Genomic DNA, 19817 nt, shown 5'->3' on the forward strand with positions numbered 1-19817 from the left:
TTAGGAAGAGAAAAATGGATTTGCCTGTAGCGAAACACTTTTCTGAGAAAGGACACACCGAGAGAGACCTAAAGTTCATGATCCTCGATCACATCCCACCACTACACAATGGTGGTGACAGACATATGGCATTATATAAAAGGGAACTGAGATGGATATTCTCACTGAATACATTGAGACCTAAAGGACTCAATGTAGAGTTCAATGTAGATAGGATTACGATGTAACGCTTTGTCCCCCTTTCTTCCCCATGAATTCTTGTATATAGGTCCTCATTGGTAATTTTTTTGGTGACACATGTTTTAATTATATTACTTATATATATACAGTGAATATAAAAAGTATACACACCCCTGTTAAAATGCCAGGTTTTTGTCATGTCAAAAAATCATTCCAAGATAAATAATTTCAGAACTTCTTCCACCTTTAATGTGACCCGTAATCTGTACAATTCCATTGAAAAACTAGCTGAAATAATTTAGAGGGGAAAAATAAAAATAACAAAACTGCAATAATGTGGTTGCATAAGTGTGAACACCCTCTTATATTCGGGATGTGGTTGTGTTCAGAATTAGCTAATCACATTTAAACTCCTGTTAAATAGTAGTCAGTACACAGCTGCCATTATTTACAGTGAGTCTGAGTAACCCCTGTGATTCTGAGTTCAGGTATTCTATTAGGATTTTCCTGACATTTTCTTTGTTGCATGTGACCGCAAAAGCCATGGTCCGTAAAGAGCTTACAACACATTAACCCCTTAAGGACACGGCCAATTTTTTTAGATTTCCCTCTTTGCGTCCCGACGCTCATAACTCTTTTATTGTTTGTACGACATAGTTGTATGAGATGTTGTTTTTTGCGGGACAAGTTGTTCTTTATGTAGGTACCATTTTTTGGTACAAATACATTATCGTTTAATTTCTATAAATTTTTATTTTGGCGAAAATGCCGAAAAAAAAAGCAGTTTCGCTGCAGTTTTAATATTTATTTTTTACACCATACACCGATCATCATAAATAATGTTATACATTTGTTGTACAGGTTGTTACGGTCATGGCGATACAAAATATGTCTATATTATTTCATGTTTTGGGACTTATATTTTAAAAAGTTTATTTATTATAAAAAAAATTGTGTTTCTGTGTATTTTTTTAATCCCATAAAGGGATTTATCATTTTTATTTTGTAACTGTAATGTACTGGCATAGATCTATATGCCAGTACATTAGCCAGTGTACAGATTGTACACAGGCGGTTGTTAGGACATACCTCAGTATGCCCTAACAACAGGAAATATGTTCAGACAGCCCTAGGGGCCCTCAATGGACCCTGGGCTGACTTGGCCATACAAGTTATGGGCTTTGATCGCGTCACAGTTATTTTCTGTGACGCGATCAAAGTGCAGTCCCCCCTCCTTGAACGCTGCGATCAGCTTTCATCGCGGCGTTCAAAGGGTTAACGGCAGAGAGAAGATGCTTCTCTCCTCTCCGCTGTCAGAGCGAGGCCGTGGCTGTGTATTACAGCCGTTGCCCCACTCTCGATCGGGCGCACAGACGGCTGTCACACAGGACGAGAATGCTCGTCCTAATGCGCGAAGTACTCGCCGCTCAGGACGAGCATTCTCGTCCTGTGTCGGCAACCAGTTAAAGGGATCTGATTGTTGAAAGGCTTCAGTCAAGAGAACGATATCAAAGAATTTGCAAGGCATTATATATACCATGGAACACAGTAAAGACAGTCATCAAGAAGTGGATTACATTTGGCACAACAGAACTGGATGTCTTTTAAAATTTGATGAAAAGACAAGACGAAAATTGGTCCGGGAGGCTACCAAGTATCCTACAGCAAAATTAAAGGAGCTGCAGGACGTTCTGGCAGGTACTGGTTGTGTAGTGCATGTGACAACAATCTCCCATTTTCTTCATATGTCTGGGCTGTGGGGTAGGGTGGCAAGAAGGAAGCCTTTTCGAACAAAGAGAAACATCCAAGCCTGGCTATGTTTTACAAAACCCTACATCAAGTCTGCCAAAAGCATGTGGGAAAGCGTGTTATGGTCTGATGAGACCAAGGTTGACATTTCTGGCCATAATTCCAAAAGGTATGTTTGTCGCAAAGCCAACACTGAACATCACCAAAAGAACACCATACCCACAGTGAAGCATGGTGGAGGCAGCATTACGCATTGGGGCTGTTTTTTCTCCAGCTGGAACTGGGGCTTTATTCAAGGTGAAGGGAATTATGAACAGTTCCATATATCAGTCAAAATTGGCACAGGTTGAAAAAGTTCTGAAATGATTCATGTTGTAGTGACTTGTATGATTCATGTTGTAAGCCTTTTAACCCCTTAATGACCGGGCCATTTTGCACATTAATGACCAAGGATTATTTTTTGTTTTTTCACGGTCGCATTCCAAGAGTCGTAACTTTTTTTTTCTTCCGTCGACATAGCCGTATAAGGGCTTGTTTTTTGCGGGATGAGTTGTATTTTGTAATTGTACCATTTTTAGATGCTTATAATATATTTATTAACTTTTATTAACTTTATTTTAGGAGAGTATTGAAAATAAGCAGCTATTCCAGCATTTATTTTCACGTTATAAATTTACGCCGTTTACTATGCAGCGTAAATAACATGTTAACTTTATTCTATGGGTCGGCACGATTACGGGGATACCAAATAAGTAAAGGTTTTATATGTTTTCCTACGTTTGCACAATAAAAAGCCTTTTCGAAAAAAATTACTTGTTTTTGCATCGCCGCATTCCAAGAGCCGTAACGTTTTTATTTTTCTGCCAATATAGCCGTATGTGGGCTTGATTTTTGCGGGCCAATGTGTAGTTTTCATTAGTACTATTTTGGGGTACATAGGACTTATAGATTAATTTTTATTTAATTTTTTATGGGGGGAATGGGGGAAAAGAGCGAATTTTGACGTTGTTTTTTGCAGTTTTTTTTACGCCGTTCATCCGGCGGTTTAATTAATGTGTTAATTTAATTGTTCAAGATGTTACGATCGTGGGGATACCATATATGTGTATGTGTGATTTGTTTTGACACTTTAACTAAATAAAACCACTTTTTGGCCAAAAAAAGTAGTTTTATTTGATTTTCACTGTAATTTTATTTTATTTTTTTTCACCAACTTTATTTAACTGATTGACAATTTTTTTTTTAGTCCCACCAGGGGACTTCACTATGCGATCTGCTGATCGCATATATAATGCTTTGGTATACCTAGTATAACAAAGCATTATTGCCTGTCAGTGTAAAACTATCTGTTAGGTCATGCCTCCGGCATCGCCTAACAGGCAAATGCCGAAGACAGATCTGGGGGTCTTTGTTAGACCCCCGCTGCCATGGAAACCCGATGGCGACCCGCGATTTCTTTGTGGGGGCGCCGATGGCGTGACAGAGGGAGCTCCCTCCCTCTGTCAAACACATTAGATGCCGCTGTCACTATTGACAGCGGCATTTAATGGGTTAAACTGCCGGAATCGGAGCGCGCTTCGATTCCGGCAGTTGCAGCAGGAGCCAGGCTGTGTAGAACAGCCGTGCTCCTGCCGCTGATCGCGTGGGTACAGTGACAGTACCCGCGCCATCACGGGACGGATATATCCGTCCTCCTGCGCAAACTAGCAGCTGCTGAGGACGGATATATCCGTCCTTCGGCGTTAAGAGGTTAAAAGATAGATATATATATATATATTTTTTTTTTTTAGAAATCAAAAACACACTACACTACACACGTAGGGCAGGTTAAGCTCACCATAAAATGAAGGTGAGGAAAGTGAGAAAAACATAATTATTGAGTATATAACAAAACAATATTGTGGATCCAATATAAGCCCAATACATGATCAAAAGCACTCAATTCATAATCCTAGGACCAGAAGTCCAAAGATGATCAAGATCCTGAAATTCATAATCCAACTTTCTTAAAACCAAATACCAGATAAAAGGCCCACGAGGATAACAATGATCGTGATCTAATAAACAAAACAAAAATGCAGGTTATACACAATAAACCCCTGCAACAACATAAACAATTCACGACCAAAGACCAACCAACAAAGCTGTAACTGTAACATCTATGGCCGCGGACCATCGTCCTCACTTACCCTCTGATGGCCGCGGCCATGGATGAGCGAGTTTCCGGTGGCATCTACCTCCTGGGAGACGCCGGCACTCACGTAGTGTCTCCCTCAGAATAGCTGCAATTAGCCCAGAATGCCTCTGGACTACAAAAGGGGCTCTGCCCTCTCGAGCATTGCCTGAGCATTGTTGTGTTACCTTAAGTTTGTCCTTGCAAATGGTCTCCTAGTGTTTTCCAGTTCCCACTGTTTCCCGTTCCTGCTGCCTGTACCCTGTATCCCGTGCTACCGTGCCTCTGTGCCTTCAAGAGTTGGAGTCGGAGCCTCATCTTAGCCTGAAACCACCACTACTATCTACTTTGCCTCAGGTACCCTTTCAGAACTATAGACATTGCATTATACCGGTTTGGCCAGCTGCTATCCCGCTACGCGGTACGGCCCAGTGGGTCCACACCCCGCATCGTGACAGTAACCCTCAAAAATCAAAAAGGGATGGCACCTCTCTGCTTACACCAAAAATTGTGTAATAAAAAGAAGATACCACTGGGAAAACTATCTTTAATATATAAATATTCTTTGTTATAAAAAGGATGCAAAGTATACCTTTTCATTTAGATCCAAAGGAGCTTGAGTCCGTAGCTTCACAATCCAACAACATTTAATCTGTTCTAATAAGTTACCACCTCGAAATCCCAAGGATAGCTTGTCTATTCCATGAATTTTTAAGATCCTGCCATCTGCCATTGTGTTTTTCCTAAGACTGTCTCGGTATTGAATCAAGTTTGACAAGTCTATCCCTGTCATGTGGCTCAACTTTCATTGCTTCCCTAATGTCCTTGGCATGTTCCTGAATCCGGACTCTCAAATCACGTGTGATTCAACAAATCACCCCATGTCACGGTGCGGGGTGTGGACCCACTGGGCCGTACCGCGTAGCGGGATAGCAGCTGGCCAACTAGGTACAAAACAATGTCTATAGTCCAGAAAGAGTACCTGAGGCAGTGTAGACAGTAGCGGTGACACAACTCGACCCTCACTGTAGATGCAGCAGAAGGCACGACTTGACTTTCACAGTAGATGCACAGAAGCATGGTAGCACGGGATACAGGGTACAGGCAGCAGTAACAGGTAACACTGGGAACTGGAAAACACTGGGAGACCATTTGTAAGACAAACTTTAGGTAAACAACAATGATCAGGCAAGGATCAAGTGGTCTAGCAGCATTCTGGGCTAATACTGATTAGTGACAGCTGGACGCCTACTGGCCCTTTAAGGACGTGCACGCGCGCGCACCCTGCGGGAAACAGTCCCAGGACCTGGTAGTGAGTGCCGGTGATTCCCTGGAGGGAGATGCCGCCAGAAACACAGATGTCCATAGCCAGGGCCGTCAGAGGGTAAGTCTGGACGATGGCCCTTGGCCATAGACGTTACACCCCTCTCCAAGGCAAGCTCAAACTTCAGTTAAATAATGAAGCTCTACAAGTATTTGAACAAGGGCATAGTGATGAATACCAGAAATGGGGAAAAAGACATCCAGTATTTGAAAGCCAGGAGATTTCAGCAGGTTGTGCAGGACTTTGAACAACAAATAATTTTTAACTGTAATATTCGGAGGGAGTTTGGGTTGAAAAGCTCTGGCTCTATGTCATCATTGGAAAGTGCTAGCTCCAACTCATCCAGGAATTTGACAAACATGCCAAGACCAAAACGTTATGAGACCAGGGGGTCACCCATGAAGTAGAAATTGGATAACTTGTTTGAGGGACCGAGTGGAGAACTAAAGGTAATTAACCTTTCAAATAAAATCTTTTCTCCAGCTCAATTGTCTACACTTGCATTGGGGCTTTCATTTAGCACCAGTATCTGGGTTTGACTCCTTTGTGACAATAAAGGATATTTTTGTTTTTTCACAGAAACTTCTACTTAACCCCTTAACGACATTCGAGGTACTATTACGACACTGTCGTTAAATTCTTAACGTAATACAAACTATAGGTACGTTGTGTTGCTAGTGCGGGTTTAGAAGCTGAGCCAGCCCCATTGCCAGTGGGTGTCAGCTGTATATTATCTCAGACACTCAGCTGCATGGCCAGGACCGGAGCTAGCCTCCGTTCCGGCCCATTAACCACTTAGATGCAGCGCTCAAAATCGAGCGCTGCATCTATGGTGTTTACTATTAGATCGGAACCCCACAATGCTAATCGCAGGGTTCCTATGGCTGCTCTGGCAGACCAGAGGCCAAACAATGGCCTCCTGTCTGCCAAGTACGGAAAACTGTTAGGTCTAGCCCGGGGGCGGGCTTAAAAGGCTTCCGGCCGCAAAAGGAAGATGGCGCAGGCTGAAATGCTGAGCCTGCGACGTCAGCTGTATGTTACAGCTGGCACCCTGCTGTAATGGCAGGAAACAGAGCTAGTTCCGATCCTTGCCATTAACCACCTTAGATGCCACGATCAAAAGCGATCGCGGCATCCTAGTGGTTTGTAGCAATCGGCATCGACACAATGTGATAGTGAGGATGCCACTCATTGGTATGGCAACCGGAGGCCTAAAAATGGCCTCCTGGTCTGCCACATACGATAGCTTATTAGGCCCCTCCCAAAAATGGGACCTAATGTAAAGTAAATGACTGACAGCTCTAATGCACTACGTGGAGGCCTTCAAGTCCGCTAGTGGGGCGGAAAAAAAAAAGTTGCATAAAACTGTACTAATAAAAATTTAAAGTTAATAAAAACAAAAACTGCCTTTTTTCCCATAATGTCTTTTATTATAGGAAAAAAACAAGACATTAAAAACACATATTTGGTATCGCCGCATCCGTAATGACCCAAACTATTTATAAGTGCGACACTGGCCACATATCTATGAATTATTATTTATATATCGCATATTATACCCTCCTATTATGCCCTAAAATACTCCACCCAGCTTACATATGCCCCCACATTATAAACTAAAATACCAGTAAAACCCCAAACAGAACAACTACCAAGCTAAATCTGCACTCCAAAAGCCAAATGGCGCTCCCTCTCTTCTGTACCTTACAGTGTGCCCAAACAGCAGTTTACGTCCACATATATGGCATCGCCATACCCGGGAGAACCCGCTTCATATTTTATGAGGTATTTGTCTTTAGTGGCACAACATATTTTCACTTTGCACCATCCACTACGCATTAATTTTGAATGAAAAAACAACGGTGGGGTCAAAATGCCCACTACACTACACCCCTTAAAATGCCTTAAGGGGTGTAGTTTCAAAAATAGGGGTCAATACTTGGGGATTTGTTTTACTATTTGACAGCAGAGCCCTGCAATTGTGGGCCACTACTGTGAAAATCATCCAAAATAGGCCTCAAATGCACATGGTGCTCTTCACTTCTGAGCCCTGTCATATGTCCAGGCAAATGATAAATGCCTTGAGGGGTGTAGTTTCTAAAATGGGGTCACTTCTTGTGGGCTTCCACTGTACTGTGGTACCTCAGGGTTTTGCAAATCCAACATGGCACCCAAAAACCAAGGCAGCAAAATCTGCGCTCTGCCGTGTATCTAAACAGCTGTTTATGACCACATATGGGGTATTACCGTACTCAGGAGAAATTGATTTTCAAATATTGGATTGCGGTTTCTCCTTTTTTTCCTTGTAAAAATTGAAAACTTTCCACGTTTTATCCGGAAAAAATGCAATTTTCAATTTCACCGCATAATTCCACTAAATTCATCAAGCCTGTGGGGTCAAAATGCTTACTATACCCCTCAATAAATTCCTTAAGGGGTGTAAGTTTGCCAAATGAGGTCACTGTTGGGGTGTTTCCACTGTTTTGGTCCCCCAGGGGCTTTGCAAATGTGACATGGCACCCGAAAACCATTCCAGCAAAACTTGAGCTCCAGAAACCAAATGGTGCTCCTTCCCTTCTGGGCTCTGCCATGTGTCCAAACAACAGTTTATTACAACATGTGGGGTATTGCTGTAATCTGAAGAAATTGCTTTTCAAATTTTGGGGTGCTTTTTCTCCTTTTTCCCTTGTAAAAATTTAATTTTCAATTTCACAGAAAAACTCCACTAAATTCAGAGAAAACCTGAGATCAAAATTCTCCCTATACCAACAATACATTCCTTCAGGCATGTAGTTTCCCATATGGGATCACTTTTGGGTGGTTTCCACTGATTTGGTCCCGCAGGGGCTTTGCAAATGTGACATGGCACCCAAAAACAATTCCATCAAAACTTGAGTTCCAAAAGCCAAATGGTGCTCCTTCCCTTCTGAGCCCTGCAGTGTGTCCAAACAGCAGTTTATTGCCATATATGGGGTATTGCCATAATCGTGAGAAATTGCTTTTCAAATGTTGGGGAGCTTTTTCTCCTTTATGCCTTGTAAATATTGAAGATTTCAATATTTTATTGGACAAAATTTCGATTTCATTTTTACATCCTAATTTCGCTAAACGGTAAAAAACCAAACCTGTGGGGTTAAAATGCTCACTATACCCCTTGATCAATTCCTTGAGGGATATAGTTTGCCAAATGTTGTCTTTTGTGGGTGTTTCCACTGCGTTGGCCCCCCAAGACCTCTTCAAACCTGACATGGTGTCTGAAATATATTGTAATAAAATTGAGGCCCCAAAATTTGCTAGGTGCTCCTTTGCTTCTGATGCCTGTGTTTCAGTCATGTAGCACACTAGGGCCACATGTGGGATATTTCTAAAAACTAAAGAATCTGGGCAATAAATATTGAGTTGTGTTTCTCTGGTAAAACCTTCTGTGTTACAGAATTTTTTTAATTAAAACAGATTTTCTGCAAAAACAAATAAAATGTATACATTTCACCTCCACCTTGCTTTAATTCCTGTTAAACACCAAAAGGGTTCAGAAACTTTCTAAATGCTGTTTTGAATACTTTAAGGGGTGCCGTTCTTTAAAATGGGGAGATTTATAGGGGGTTTCTAACATATAGAGTCCTCAAAGTCACTTCAGAACTGAACTGGTCCCTGAAAAAATTGCCTTTTAACAATTTCTTGAAAATGTGAGAAATTGCTGCTAAAGTTCTAGGCCTTGTAACGTCCTGGCAAAATAAAAGACTGTCCAAAAATCAATGCAAACATAAAGTAGACATATGGGAAATGTTAACTAGTAACTATTTTGTGAGGTAATACTATCTGTTTTACAAGTAGATACATGTAAATTTAGAAAAATGCTAATTTTTGCAAATTTTCTCAAAATTTTTCTATTTTCACAAATAAACACTGTATGTATCAACCAAATTTTACCACTAACTTGAAGTACAAAGCATTTCAAAGTTATTATCACATAAAGTGATACGTCAGATTTGAAAAAAATGGCCTGGTCCATTAGGCGAAAACAGGATGTGTCTTTAAGTGGTTAAAAATCATTATTTTAAAAAAGATATTCCTGATTATTTTATAGCCCAGGAGGAATTGGATGCGCTCCGGGCATTAGAGTCACCATTGGAGGAACAAAAGGTGACAGCAAATTTCCTCAGCACATTAGTCGCAGCTTCACCACATTCCCCCATTGTCGCTAAGTCCATCTATTGAGATGTTTGTACGGTTGTGTAACTGCTGTGGGGTATGTGAACCCACTGGGCCGCTTTGCCGTAGCGGATTAGCAGCTGGTCAAACGGAAAGTGTATGACAGACACTAGGACGAGAGTACCTGGGTAGCTGGCTTGTGCCAAACTATCGGAAGCAGGCTTGTGCCGGACTATCAGAAGCAGTCTTTTACTGGATAACCAGACTTAAACACTGATGCATTGATTTGAGTCTGAAACTGGACTTGAACATCAAAGTCGTCTCTGACACTTGATTTGGCACAGACACTGGACTTAAACACTGAAGTTGTCTCGGACACATGACTTGACACGGACACAGGACACTTGATCTGGTGTGGACACAGGACACGTGACTTGAAACGGACACTGGACTTGAATACTGAAGTCGTCTCGGACACTTGACTTGAACACTGAAGTCGTCTCGGACACTTGACTTGGCTCGAACACCGGACACATATACGGGATACGGGAATACAGGATATGGGATACAGGATACAGCTAGGGAGCTTTTTCAGACAAACACTGGAAAAGACACTAAATTGCTTAGGCAATGAGAAAGTGGGCAAAGTTCCTTTTAAAGTCCTGGGTGTGTTGGGATAGGTTGGGGTCAATATTCCTGATGCATACTCTGGCCCTTTAAGAACGGGGGTGAGCCTGTATACCCCACGGGCCGGGAACGGTGGAGAGAACAGAGTGTACCAGCATCCCAAAGCAGGGAGACGCTGGCGCAGAGAACAACAAGGCCAGGGGCGCTACAGTACCACCCTCACGCCCCCTCATCTTAGGTCCAAAACGTAAGAGAAATTTATTGATGAGAGCTGGAGCATCCACATTCTCCTCTGGCTCCCAAGACTTCTCCTCAGGACAAAAACCGTTCCAATCCACCAGGTAGAAGGTCTTCCCTCTTACCTTCTTTTAGTCTAGGATCTCCTTCACCTCAAAGACATCAGAAGAACCACTGGGAGCACTTGCAGAGCCAGTAGATTTACTGTACCGGTTCAGGACCACAGGCTTCAGGAGGGATACATAGAAAGAATTTGGAATATTAAGAGTAGGGGGTAGCCGTTGCTTGTAAGACACAGGTTTGATTTGTTGCAGAACTTCAAAGGGGGCAAAAAATCTGGGAGCGAATTTGTAGGAGGGAATTTTCAGACAAATATCTTTTGAAAACAACCAGACTTTGACTCCGGGAAGAAACTGAAGAGGGAGTCTTCTCTTCCTATCGCCATATTTCTTCTTGTGATTCACTGCCTCCAGGATCGCAGACTTGGTTTGCTGCCAGACCTGAAAAAATCTTCCGAAAGAAGAATTGGCTGCAGGCACTTGAGATGTAGCCAGTACAGGAAGAGGAACATGTGGATGCTGACTGTAAACAATAAAAAATGGAGAAGAAGCAGTAGACTTACTCGTGTGATTATTGTAAGAGAATTCAGCCCATGGAAGAAGATGCACCCAATTGTAGTGTTGAACAGATATGAAATGACGAAGATAATTTTCTAGCACTTGATTGTTCCTTTCAACATGACCATTGGATTGTGGGTGATATGCAGAAGAAAGTCCAATTTTACATTCAAGAGTTTACACAGGGCTCTCCAGAACCTAGACGTGAATTGCTCTCCCCAAACAGACACAATATGGAATGGCAGTCAGTGTAGGCAAAAAATGTGTTGAACAAACAAATTTGCCAGGCAACGAGCTGAGGGAAGGCCAGACGGAGGAACAAAATGTGCCATCTAAGAAAAACAGTCCACCACGACCCAAGAACCATCAGGAACAAGCAGAGGTTGGAGTAGACCCGCAGGTTTGGAATGGGTAGCTTTGTTTTGGGCACAGTTAGTACATGAAGAGACATAGTACACAACATCTTTGGGCAGCGTGGGCCACTAGTAATGACAAGAAATAAAGTCTTGAGTCTTACAGATGCCACCTTGGAATTATGACCGAAGAGGAGAATTTTCTTCCTGTCAGTAGGTCGAACAAAAATGTTTCCAGCAGGAATGTCTTTAATCTGAAGAGGGTTAACAGAAATAATCCTAGAAGTGTCAATGATACTAGTATGTTGAGGATCCTCTTCTGAGTCATCTTTCCCAAATGACCGAAACATTGCATCAGCCTTTATATTTCTATCTGCAGGACTGAAATGAAGTAGGAACTGGAATCTGGCAAACAGCGACCATCTGGCTTAACGAGGGTTCAGTCATTGTGCAAACTGTAGATAAGTGAGGTTCTTGTGATGGATGTAGATGATTATAGGATGAGCAGCTCCCTCTAGCAAATGCCTCCAATCTTCTAAGGCTAATTTGACGGCCAGTAACTCACAGTCGCCAATGGAGTAGTATCGTTCTACAGGAGAGAAGAGCTTTGAGAAGAAGTCACAGGATAACACCTTAGGCCCCATGCACGTGACCGTATTTTCATCTATCTGTAAATACTGTCCGTAAATACGGATCCGTAGTCCTCTGTATTTGATCCATGTATATGGAAGGGTGTCCGTAAATACAGTCCGTATTTGATCCGTATATACGGATTCTTGAAAAAAGAGGGAGGGTGCAAATGATGTCACCAATATGTTGCATGGCAACGCTTCCGTAAATACGAAAGGTTTACGGATGCACATCTGTAGCCGTCTGTATTTATGGAAGCGCCCATAGGCTTCCATGGGAGAGTCTGTGCCGTAATTAGGGACAAGAATAGGACAGGTTCTATAATTTTTTTAGCACGAACACCCATCAGTAAAAATATTGAAAGGTGTCCGTGGCCAATGGAAATGAATGGGTCCGTACGGAGGAAATATACGGTCGTGTGCATGGGGCCTTACCCTTGGAGTTTCTTTGAAAGAGAAGTGCTCCAGCACCAATGGAAGAAGCGTCAACCTCCAACGAGAATTGCTGAGACACATCAGGATGGTGAAGAACGGAAGCTGAAGTGAAGGCTCTCGAGGTTGGAGAATGCTGACTCTGCCTCAGGGGTCCAGACCTTAGCGTTCATTACCATTTTGGTAAGAGCAGAGATAGAAGAGGTAAGTGAAGAGAAGTTTGGGATGAACTGGCAGTAAACCAAGAAATCCCTGTATGGCACAGAGACTTTGAAGACGTGGCCACTCTAAGACTTCACTTTTTCCGGATCCATCTGGAGTCCATGATTTGAAATGATATAGCCCAAAAAGGGCAAGGATTTATTTTCGAATACGCACTTTTCAAGTTTAGCAAAGAGGCTATTCCCCCTTAACCGCGACTGGACTTGACGAACATACTTCTGGTAAGTGATCAGATCTGGTGAATAAATCAAGATGTTGTCCAAATATACCTCCATACAGACATACAGCAGATCCCGGAAGAGGTCATCCTGGATCACAGCCGCTGCGTTACACAATCCATAGGGCATCACGGGATATTCGTAGTGACCGTCTCGGGTGTTGAATGCAGTTTTCCATTCATCACCTTTGCGGATATGGATCAAGTTCTAAGTGTAGATCCAGCTTAGTAAAAATCTTGTTCCCATGAATTCTATCAAAGAGCTCATAGATTAACGGCAAGGGGTAATTGTTCTTGACAGTGATTTGGTTTAAACCACAGTAGTCGAGACATGGCCGGAGAGATCCATCTTTGTTTTTCTACGAAGAAGACGTCAGCTCCGGCTGGAGTAGACTTCCTGATTAACCCTCTCTCGTGGTTCTCCTTGATGTGTGCCTACATAGCAAGGAGAAAGAATAAACCGTCCATGAGGAAGTGAAGCTTCCGGGAGCAATTAAATTGGACAGTCGTACGGACGATGGGGAGGAAGGACCTCAGCCTCCTTACTGAAGACATCTGTGAAACAGGCATAGTGCGGAGGCAAACCAGTGAGTGACTGAGGTATTGTGGACTGGACAGTACGAACCAGAGGCAGGCAGTGGTGAAGACATCGGGATCCACACTGGAATACTTCTCTGGAATTCCAGTCTAGGACAGGAGCGTGTTTACAAAGCCATGGTAGTCTCAGCAGGATTGGGTTAATAGCTTTTGGCATAACACAAAAAGCTATTTGTTTCGAGTGAAGTACTCCCATTTGCAACTTCAGAGGTTCAGTAATGGAAAGAATTGGGTCTGGCAGAGGTTGACCATTCACTGAAGCCACTGCTAGAGGTTTCTCCAGAGGAGTTGTGGGCAAGTGGAGACGGTCTACTAAGGCCTATTGGATGAAATTCTCAGCCGCCACAGAATCCTGATAAGTGGAAACAGAGTGTGATTATTCACCAGAGGAGAGTGTCACAGGAATTGATCATTTGGAGAGAATTTTGCAGCAGGCATTGATCCCACTAGGGTAGTCTCTCCTACCAATTCTAGGTGCTGGAGTTTCCCGGCTTCTGGGTGCATTGATGCACAAAATATCCCTTATGGCCACAGTACAAACATAATCCTGCTGAACGTCTGCGCTGCCGCTCCTGGTCAGACAGTCTCAGTCTGTCCACCTGCATCGGCTCTTCAGGGACAACAACCGAAGGATGTAGCAGAGGTCTCTGGAACTTAGGCGCCAGTCTGTAGGACTTTTTTTTCTTACGAACTTCCTGGGCGCGTTCTTGGAACCTCATGTTGATCCATGTAGCCAGAAGAATTACGGAATCCAAGGAAGATGGAAGATCCCGAGCCACCAGCTGATATTTTATTTGAGGAGCTAATCCTTGCCAGAAGGTTGCCACCAAGTCCTCATTATTCCAGGCAAGCTCTGCTGCCAAACTACAGAACTGGATAGCGTACTCTTCTACCATCGATTCCCCTTGACGGAGAGTTCGAAGTAGAAGCAGCTGCAGAAGATGTTCGGCCCGGTTCTTCAAACACTGGGTGAAAAGTTTCCAGGAATAGCTGTAGGTTGGAAGATTCCGGCCCCTCAAGTTCCCAGATAGGGTTCGCCCATGCCAGAGCTTTGTCAGAGAGGCGGGAGACAATAAAGGTAACCTTGGTGAGATTGGAGGGAAATAGATGTGTGAAACTGGAAATGGATCATGCACTGGTTGAGAAAGCTCCTAATGGTTGATACATCTCCATTGTAACCAGGTGGAAGTGGTAAAGAAATTCCGGACCCAGAACTGATTGGAGTGCTGGCAGGCAGTGGAGTAGGTGGGACAGCAACTAAAGCAAGTTTCAAGCATGTGGTAATAACATTGACCACTTGCAGGAGCTGATCCTGGCATTCTCGAAGATTTTGCATGTCTGCTTGCATTGCTGGGATCGGCGTCTTAGATTGCCAAGCGGGATCTATGGTCTGAGCAAACTGGCACGGTCTTGGGGTATGTGAACCCACTAGGCCGCTATGCCGTAGCGGAGTAGCAGCTGGTTAAACGGAAAGTCTGACAGACACTAGAATGAGAGTACCTGGGTAGCTGGCTTGTACCGGACTGCCGTTAGCAGACTTGTGATGGACTACCAGAAGCAGGCTTGTGCCGAACTATCGAAAGCAGGCTTGTACTGTATAACCAGACTTGAACACTGAAGCCGCCTTGGACACGTCACTTAGCTCGGACACCTGACACAGACACTGGATACAGTATACGGGATACAGGATACCGCTAGGGAACCTTTGCAGACAAGCACTCGGTAAAATACAACATTGCTCAGGCAATGAGAAAGTGGGCAGAGTTCTGTGAGTGCAATTTAGCATCCCGCTACGCCTTGAGTTCCATCCAGCTCCAAATTAGCTTTTAAAAATCAATTTATGAGTACGAGCAGCTCGGAGTAGCAAAAACACACAGACACGTTTCTGTATGAAAATGCTTCTACTTTATTCTTATCAGCACGGATATTTATAACAAAATTGCAACAACAAATGAGTCAAAGTTTAGATAAAGTTCCACAACTTAATTGGCTCTTAGGGGGGCCGTTCCCTCATCTTCCCAATTATTTCTGCGTAGTGCTTTGCACACAGCACTATGATTCTCCATTTTAATTCTTATTATTGCTGCGTAGTGTTTTGCACACGGCACTACGCCTTAAAGTCCCAGAGCACCTACCTTCTAATATAACTAACTTGTACAAGCATATAAGGATATAAGTATATAAGATATACAGTAAGTCTAAAACACTTTGGAAAATATTTTTGCTTTCACAGTTCCCCCCTTTTGTGATTTTATAGGTCTGGTAATCATTACCTGCCTCTAATTTCACAACAACCTGTCACTTATTTCCAGAGACCTCGCTGTGAGAGCTCTCCGTATCTTATAAAACACATAACAATTAAAACAAGTCATAATAACAAAAACAATCATAATACATATTAGTGGTTGGAATAAATAGCTTAACACTGAACGGCTAAAATCCTGTGTACAGTACATATATATCATACCAGTGATGAGCCGTGTCATCCTTAATCTGGGATCCTAAATGTTTTCCCACTTATAACCGCATTCATTTTGACTGTTTGTAGTGTAACATTATGTCTCCTAACCATCTCTTTTACCTCTTCTGCATCTCTTAAAACTTTATTCAACTCATCTAAAGAAAAACTAATATTAGATATTGGTAATGGGTCCGGTACCCATACTGTGCTTACAATCTCATCCAAATCCTGGAAAAATACAATAGTCTGGTTCTTCCATTCTATATAACTAACATTAAATGTACATCCAGAAAAGGGTACCTGTAATAAAAAGGTTTTAGTGTGTTGGGTCATCCGTAACCATACATACACTCTGTGGTTTTATCTCTATATACAAATTTTTTTTCTGTAAGATGGGGGAGGCAGGCTCTCCCACAAGCATATTTGCCACTCTCCCTTCTCAATCCCTGTGCCTTCTCTGCAAGCTTCATATGGGAGCCCAAAATCAAAGATAAAACATATGAAATCAACATAACTTGTGTTAAAGGAAATTACTTTCTTATTCACTACAAAAGAACCAAGATGGGAACTCCAAACAAAATGGCTGCTGCACAAAATAAAATCATTTAAACATTATTATAATTACTTTCACATAATACATATCTTAGTAATTCGGCATCCTGCTTGATAATTTATAATGTAATTTCATACAGAGAATATAAGCAAATAAACCGTCCTTTACAAACCCCCCCCCTTTTCTCATATTTTAATTACAGAAATTATATATATGATCAATATATCAATAGGGCCACAACTTATATGATGCCATCACCAATGTCCAATTTGGGTATCGGGTCACACCAGTGTATTGACAAATCTTGTACATCATCATCACCATCATCCTCTTCTATCTTCTGTTCTTCACTGACTGTCGGCCTCAGGGTAACCCACACAATTGTGGAGTCAGACTGCACAGTGGTGTCCAATGGGGGATTTATGATTACCCCCTCCTAGTCACTTACTTATTAAAACACTTGGATGCTGCTAACGGGTTCACTCAGGTCTTTGGTCTTTACTTTGATCTCTGCTGATGTCATCAGGACTTCGTTTGGTCCTTCTCGTCTGTCAGACACCGTCTCTCTTAGTATACGTCACCAGGCTGTACACAACACCTCATGCTGTGAGCCTGGGGTGAGATCCCACGTAGGCGGATTAGTGGAGTGTTATTATGACCACCACAAACCCTCCGCTCAGCTGTCCTCTTCCTCCGGTAAGTTACTTGTCTGGGCGGTTACTTAGAATTGTGACACTGCCGTCAGTTCATGATAAACGCGTTGTATTGGTTCCAGCTGCGCCTGCCGCATCTCAGTGATGGAGTTCATCGTATTAAAAATCTTTTAGTTCATATTTACTGGCACTTGATGGGGACCCCCAACCCTTGACAATTGTTAAAATAAATGCTAATCTGGTGATAACATCTACGTACTATAAAAGTTGTTCTAAGTACATACAATAACAATGTCAGGCCCTTAAACTAAATCAAACAAACACCTTTATATAAGAAAAACTTCTCTGTTCCAATGGACATGGCACCTAGAAGATGTGTAATTATTGGGTACACTTCATTTGCATTTGGTGTCACGCTTTCCAGCAGGATTTGTACCTTGATCTGAGCTGATTGCCTGGAACATCTCCAGCTCACAAAAATATACACAGATTCCACATGTTTATCTGACAAATATCGCAAACCAATTTTTCTTACTCTAATTTGTATTGCATGGGGAGGCCTCTCAAGGTCTGTTCTCTTTGTGGGAGGCGGGTATGATAAGGTTGGCACCAGTCTGCCAGGACTGTTCTGTAGGCAAATCAAACAGCTCTAACAGAATTTAGCAGCATCAGCTGTAAAGCCTGGGACATACCAATTAGATCTTACCAAATCGATCCTTGCAGTCTTGGGGCATATGTGAGGTCATACACCATCAATACAAGTGCTATCAAGAGTGCCTTGGGTGTTACCGGTTCACCCTCCCTTATCCGTCCACATTCTGTCAGAATCTGGTTCTCACGCCTTCCGCTCCCAGTTGGACTCTTCCTGTGGAGAACAAGCTTTCCCATTGTATAAACATTAATTGATCTTAATCAAATAATTGATTTAAAGGGAAAAAAACATTAACAAATAACATCTTTACATCAAACATTCACATTGAGCAGTAACTAGAAATGATACATGCAAACTCATTTTTCTTCTTTATATATATATATATATATATATATATTATATACACACACAAACACTGCACAGAATTTTCCTTTCACAATAACATCAACAAAAAAAAAACAAATAACTCAAAATGTTTTCAAATGGGAATATTCCATTTCTGTACCTTTATCTGACGCCTCTAATAGTCCAATGCTGAGGCTGATCCAGAACTTTACATAAAACTTAACTTCAGTATTTAATATTCCCACAACACTTCTTAAATACAGTTATTAAACAAACTAACTATGGGACAACATCTGGAGAACTGCTGACATCTTATCATTGTACAAACACCAGGTCAATACTTGGGATAACACTGTTCCCCCGTCACTTACACACAACATCTGCAGTGGGGAAGATACAGGCCGGGCTTCAGGCCCCCCTGAGAACAGATCTACACACACGAGCACATGGTCACACACTTCTACCTCGGGTAATTGTATGTTCTGCAGTCGCTGGGACGGGTAATCTGGCCGGGCTGCACTTTTCACAGGTACCTTTGCTGTTTTACCTATGTCATGCCGTGCGCACATCATGCAGGCTGCTACAAAACTAGCGGTGGCATTATTGTATCCAGGGACAAGCCAATTTACTGACACCTGGCTGCAGATACCCTTGTTGTCAGGTCTGTCTTCTCTTGCGCTCTCAATTGGCTTACCCGATGATCCAATAAAGTTCCTACTACCAATGGGCCCATAATTGTGGGCGATGCCAAAAGCGTACCTAGAGTCAGTGTAAATGTCGGCCGTCTCCCCTTCTGCCAGGTTACAACCTCAGCGAGCACCTGCAGCTCCGCTCCTTGAGATGAATGAGAAGGTGAGAGCGGTTTCTGGATGATTTACCTGGTGCCTCGTATCCTGTCTTGTACATACTGTATAATAAAATATCTCTTTATTACAAATTTACATTGGAAACCCACGTCACATATAGATAGAACATTTCAAAAGGATGGAGTTTTATTTTTCCACATTCATCTGATAATCCAGAACACTTGTAAATCCCACCCACCAGGTCCTGTAAATACCTGATTAATACAAAAACAAACAAAATATGTTACTGAAATCTGGCATAAAATAAACAATGTTCCGACAAAAATTTTATTTTTATTTTTTATTTTTCCTTCTCCCCATCTAAATCTGTAAAGACTCATCTGTGAGTGACGTCACCTCGCCTCCTGTGTAAATTTGCAGGAGGGGGATGGTCTCTTACACAATACCTCATATTGGGTGGAGACTACAGCACAACATACCCAGTGCCATATTCCCCGTTCTGGAAGGATCTGGAACCATCTACACAAAAAAAACCTCAAAATGTAGGTTACTGTCATACACATTTAATCTGGATCACTCGTTGGGGTCTCATACACATTTTGTAGACCTCCTAGAACCAAATTCATTAATTCAAAACAAAATAAAACACAAAACAAAACAAAATTGTACCTTATCAGTAATGTAGCAGGGTGTTCAAAACTACATATCTCAACATAATAAGGACTGGCACGCTATCTGGGGGGCACTAGTTTGGCCCCCCCTGTAATACACAACAGCCTGGAACAAAAATGACTTTCTCCTGACAAAAATACATTTTATCTTTCAAATGACTTGCAAC

The sequence above is a fragment of the Rhinoderma darwinii genome, chromosome 3 (genome assembly GCF_050947455.1).
Source record: "Rhinoderma darwinii isolate aRhiDar2 chromosome 3, aRhiDar2.hap1, whole genome shotgun sequence".
Taxonomy (NCBI): domain Eukaryota; kingdom Metazoa; phylum Chordata; class Amphibia; order Anura; family Rhinodermatidae; genus Rhinoderma; species Rhinoderma darwinii.